Source organism: Malaya genurostris, chromosome 1 (assembly GCF_030247185.1).
Source record: "Malaya genurostris strain Urasoe2022 chromosome 1, Malgen_1.1, whole genome shotgun sequence".
NCBI classification, from domain to species: Eukaryota; Metazoa; Arthropoda; class Insecta; order Diptera; family Culicidae; genus Malaya; species Malaya genurostris.
The window spans coordinates 12,028,736-12,034,941 of record NC_080570.1 but is presented as its reverse complement, the minus strand read 5'-3'; the positions used below and the strand labels follow the sequence as shown (position 1 = coordinate 12,034,941).

Sequence of the window (6,206 nt, the reverse complement as noted above, 5' to 3'; positions counted from 1 at the left end):
GAAATTCTCTGAGGTAAAATTCCCTGAAGTATTTTTTTGCACGTGAAATTTCTTGAGGTAAAATATCCTAACGTAAATCTATCGGACGTGAAATTTCTGAGGTAGAATTACTAAGCGTGAATCTATCGGACGTGAAATTCTCTGAGATCAAAATTCCTGACATAAATCTATCGGACGATAAATTTCCTGGGGTAATATTTCCAAGAATATCGAACGAGAAATTCTCTGAGGTAAAATTTCGTTAAATAAATTTATTCAACATGAAATTTCCTGTACTAAATCTATCGCAAATCTATCAGATGTGAAATTCTCTGAGGTAGAATTCCCTGACGTAAATCTATCGGACGTGGAATTACCCGAGGTAAAATTTCTTGACGTAAATCAATCGGATGTGATTTCTCTGAGATAGAATTTCCTGAAGTATACGTGAAAATCCATAACCTAAATCTTTCGGACGTGAAATTGTTTGAGATCAAATTTCCTGAATTAAATTTATCGAACGTGAAATTCCCCTTAATTTCTAAAACGTAAATATTTCAGACGTAAAATTCCCTTAGGTAAATTTGCCGAACGCAAATTATCAGACGTGAAATTTCCTGAGGTTAACCTTCCTGAAGTAAATCTATCGGATCCTAACGTAAACCTATCGGACGTTAAATTTCCTGGGGTAACATTTCCAAACGTAAATCTATCGAACGTGAAATCCTCTGATGTAAAATTTCCTATCGTAAATCTTTCAGACGTGGAATTCTCTTAGGTAAAATTAGGTAGGGTAACAGAGGTATTTTGGCCACTTCATATATTTCGGCCCACCTAACAAACTTTATTGATTTCATCGGATTTTATCGATGTTAAGTAACTCATTTCGCATCAATTTGAAGCTAATCACATTAAATTACCTATTGCGGAAGGGGTTTTTGAAGATATTACACTATTTGGTGGATATTTTTATAAAGTGGGCCAAAATAAAATCAATCCAGTAAAGTGGGCCAAAATACCTCTGTTACCCTATATCCTATTGTAAATCTAACGTAAATTTTTCTGAGGTAAAATGTTGCTGACGAAAAGTTTTCGGACGAAAAATTTACATAATACGTCATTAATTTCACGCCAGAAAACTTTATGTTCGATAAATTTGTGTCAGAAAATTTCACGAACCGTGCTATGCGCAACGTGCTGTACGAAGCGAACTATACGGTATTTTAGCATTGTGTTTTCGAGCAGTTTGTGGGTGACTGCATAGCTGTTCTATATGGGAAGGTAAACATATACTTATATTTCTTAAGCTTGTACACTGTATCTTTGAAATTATGCTCGTCGAACCACGCATGCTCATGAAAAAATTCCTATTTCATTAATTAATTTTTAGAACGCTCGAATCATTCCGTCGACCAGTGTACGAATAAAAATGCAAGTCCCTGTAGCCACACGTGCTCCTCCCGATGAGTAGGCAACCAACGTAACTTTGCCAAAAATGAACAAACGCAGTAGCATCATGCATAGATAAGACTGTTTCAGATCTATATTACGGTCTGTTTTCAGTTCCGTACGTTCAGTTTGCTATCGAGATGTCCTCCACTTCGGACCAACTTTTGTCCAATCCAAAACCGATATTGTACTCCTACTATCTCAGCTCGTGTGCGTGGCGAGTTCGAATTGCTCTGAACCTAAAGGGAATTTCGTACGATTTGAAAACAATTACCCTAGACGGCGAACAGTACGGGGATGAGTTTCGCATGATCAACCCGAATTGTCGCGTTCCTGCACTGATAATCGGTAAGTTAATTTAGTTGCTATTTTTGGAAATTTCGTACCCCGTGGACACCCGCGACACGACAAATTATGGACCAGAATTATCACCTCGCATAGATAGTGACGTGACGAATTTGATTAACATTTCGTTTCCAGACGGCAACACACTGATAGAGTCAATAGCAATTTTGCACTACTTGGAGGAAACTCGTTCGCAGTGTCCCTTACTGCCTAAGGATGCACTGAAACGAGCAAAAGTTCGTGAAATAGTTGAGGTAGAGAACTTGCACTTGACTATCTGCTCCGATGTTTATATCTGTGTTTGTTTTAGGTAATAGCATCTGGTATTCAACCTCTGCAGAGCGGTGGTTTGCTGCAGCAATTTGACGAAACGAAACGAAACGAGTGGGCTCAGCACTGGATCGTTCGGGGTTTCAAAGCCCTCGAGGAGCTTCTAGCTGGCCGATTGCTGCCTAGTGCCACAGGTTTACAACGCCCGCCGCTTCCAAGTGGATCTTAAACCCTATCCGATTATCGTTCGTATTGACGGGGAACTGAAGGAACGTCCGGCTTTTCGTGACAGCCACCCATCGAACCAACCGGATTGTCCTGCCGGGGCGGCGGCATTCGAATAGATGAATAGTTCGGTTCACTTCCTAATAAAACGTTTGAATTGAACGATTCTCATTCGTTTTGTATTCAACTTGCTTGCAACAGAAACGTATCGAACTCACCACTAGATGTCGTGGTAGGTGGTCTTTGGAATTAACATCAGCAAGCAATGCCTACTGCACTAAATACTGTTGCTAGAGGCAACATGCATGTTTTCCGCCACTAAACGATGCAATATAATTGTAATAATATTTTCACTGCGGTTAACTCGAGTGAAATAGCGCCGAGGCTAGAGAGATATTAACATAAACAGTGAGAAATTTTGGGCTACCGGCTGCCGGCACGATGTTCGTGCTAGCGTTCTATAGAGAGTCTAACAAACATCCGCTATAGCTGCCGATCCAATGCCAAGGTTGTTGCGTGCAAAAGATTAATACTTGCTGTTTCGAATAATTACGATTTATTTTGCTTTACTGTTTGTTGAAGCTTTGGCGGCGCTTTCAGTTTTCCGAAGGCGTATGCCGGCATTTTATACAAATAATTCTAGTGTTTGGAAAAAAACCGAAAATTCATACACACTTAAAATTTCTTGCTGAATCTCGGCAAATAAATGCCGAGATTTGCACAGCCGAGTGCTCGGTAATCGTCTCGGCAAAATGTATAATTACTGAGAATCTCGGCAATCCGAAATTTGTCCACTGTCAATTATTTCCGAAAGGAAAGATATATTTTTATTTTTGTATGAAATTAATAACACATGGATCAATAAGTCCCGAGACTAAAGCAGAGATGGCGCTCGTAGTAAACCAGTAACCACGTCTCTCTAGAGTACTAACCTTTGCTTGAAACGGGTCAAAATTTTAAGTCGATCCGACCAGAAACAGCTGAGTTATCGAGGTTGGAGTAAAGTCGTTTTTTAGTTTGTTTAAAAAATGGAAAAAACAAAGTTTCGTGTGTTGATAAAACATTGTTTTTCAATGGGTAAAAACACCGTGCAAGCGAAACAATGGATTAAAAAATGTTATCCGGACTCTTGTCCATCAAAAGCAACGATTTGTCGGTGGTTCGCCGAGTTTAAACGTGGTCGTACCGACACAAATGACGCGGAACGCTCGGGTAGACCTGTGGAAGTCGTTACACCGGAAAATGTGAGTGAAGTGACAAAAATTATAATGAAAGATCGTAAAGTGAAGCTCCATGAGATTGCTGAGATGACACAGATATCATATGGAAGTGTATTTACTATCCTTCATGAAAAATTGAGCATGAAAAAGGTTTTTTCCAAGTGGGTGCCGCGATTGCTTTCGATGGAACAAAATGCACCCTGCCACAAGTCGATGAAAACAATGGCGAAATTAAACGAATTGGGCTTTGATCTGCTTCCCCACCCCCCATACTCGCCAGATTTAGCCCCCCGTGACTACTGGCTCTTTGCTGATCTTATAAAAATGCTCCAGGGAAAAAGATTTGGCTCAAATGAGGAGGTCATCGCTGAAACTGAAGCTTATTTTGAAGCGAAAGATAAATTTTTTATAAACATGGTATTGAAAAATTAGAAAAACGTTGGAACCATTGTATCACCCTAAAAGGTGATTATGTTGATGAATAAAAAAAAATTTGCAAAAAAAAATGTTGTTTCCATTGTTAGTCTCGGGACTTATTGATCCATGTGTTAGCTATCACATCAAGACTAGTCGAAAATATTAAAATTTAAATTTTCTTTGATATCCTTTCTTTTTTTATCGTTTATTTATACCTTTTTTAACCTAATTATGGTCGTTCGCCGGGTAGACATCCTACTTTAGTGTATTCTCGCATAAACGAATAACATCAATTAACAGATCGGCTGAAAAGTTCGTATCGTTTCTATGAGAGGGCGCCACTAGAATTAAATCCATACCATTTTCAGTTAGTACCAACCTTCAAAAGATACGTGTATAAATTTGACAGCTGTCTGATTATTAGTTTGTGAGATATTGCATTTTGAGTGAAGCTACTTTTGTTATTGTGAATAAAATGGAAAAAAAAAGAAATTTCGTGTGTTGATGAAACACTACTTTTTGATGAAAAAAAGTGCCGCCGATACCAAAAAATGGCTTGATGAGTGTTATCCAGACCGGGCGAAGCAACAATTCGTAAGTGGTTTGCAAAATTTCGTACTGGTCATATGAGCACCGAAGACGATGAACGCAGTGGACGTCCAAAAGAGGCTGTTACCGATGAAAACGTGAAAAAAATCCACAAAATGATTTTCAATGACCGTAAAGTGAAGTTGATCGAGATAGCTGACACCAAATATATTATATATCAATATGGATCACTTTAACGAATTCAATACAAATCGAAAAGGACATCACAGTAACACCAAAAACAAATAATAAAGACATGTTTGTGCTTACAAATAATAAAAAAAATCTGGTCAGTTCCCGGTACCTTCTGAAATGACCGCACTCACCGCTTGGTGGAGCGCGAGATTAATTGCATTGTTATCATTTCGACCAAAGTGTGCCATGAAATCTCAATATATACAAATGAGCTAACGTATCGAAAGGGTTCTCACGGTTTGACATTTGCATTATGAATGCGATGATGGGAACTCAGCAGTGCAACCAATTTATCACCATTGGTGCCAGTTTCACGGAGGACCGTAGATGTGCGCCAAAAAAAGATCGTGACTGTCATGTCTGGAAATTCGTTTGTGGTAACACCATCTGGTGACGCTCAAGGCTATTAGCTCAGTCATACTAATCAGTTTGCGTTTAGCGTGCACCCAGAAGTGAAATGTCAAAACTAATTGAGCATGATGCCCAAATAGAGGTGTGAACATTTTCATATTTAAATGTGTTTTCTCTGACGAAAGTAAATATGGCCTATAAATAATGTAGAATTACGTTCTTTAAGACCTATCGTCTTCACTTTCCAGAGTTATGAAGTAGTATTTAACTTTGCTCATGAATGTAATGAATAGTGTTGAAAAAGACGAAACCTATAGACTGTGAAGGCAATGTTTGGCCGATCACCGATATATAAAATTAAAATGAAATGGACGGTGTATTTCAAGTTACTTTGATTGCGATAATTTTCCATTGCGTTCATGACATTGAATTTCAATTATTTAAATTAGCTGCACATTATCTTTTCTTTCAGGGAAAGTTAGAATGTAAAAGAAAATTGTCATTTTTATAAATTGTCTATGAATTAAAAGTGCATATACTAAGCGATATGCCCCTTGTTGTGAACTGTTTTGCAAATAGTTTAAACTTCTAGTCAAAATTTGAAATTTCGATATTTATTTTCTAAAAAGTAATTTAATTTCATTCAACAGACGAACCATTCCAAAATTCGACAAACAGAAAGTTTGTTTATCACTGAAAAAATGTTAATGAATAGTATGATAAGTGCAATACAGTACGCAGAAGAACCAGTTTTACGTATTACTTTTACTTCAATTGATAGCTCTAGGTTTATTGATATACTTAATTGTTTTGTTTTGCAGCATTTATTCGGAGGAACGAAGAACTCGATTTGTTTTTTTCGAAGGGACGAAAAACTCGATGTTCTTTACAAAAAAACAGCTGATATAACGCTTAGAATACTGACAGGTTAATTTGATTTTCAAACATGTCAGAATTTATTCAGAAGATTTTGAAACTCTTCTAATACATGAAAATGTGCACACCCTTACACCTTTTCGTTCGTAGACAGGGATGCCAGATCATTTTTTCAAAAATCAGTCTCTGATTTAAAAATTTCCTGGATTTGTCTGGGTCCAACGATATACAAGGACATTTTGACCGGCATCATTTTCAGTAAGTAAAAAAAAAAGTCTCGCCACGTATCGT

General features: G+C 37.6%; 1 pseudogene; it reads left to right on the top strand.

The window, feature by feature from the left end:
- The first annotated feature begins 1,531 nt into the window (after positions 1 to 1,531).
- Positions 1,532 to 2,430, top strand: LOC131429942 (probable maleylacetoacetate isomerase 2; annotated as a pseudogene).
- The last annotated feature ends 3,776 nt before the right edge of the window (positions 2,431 to 6,206 follow it).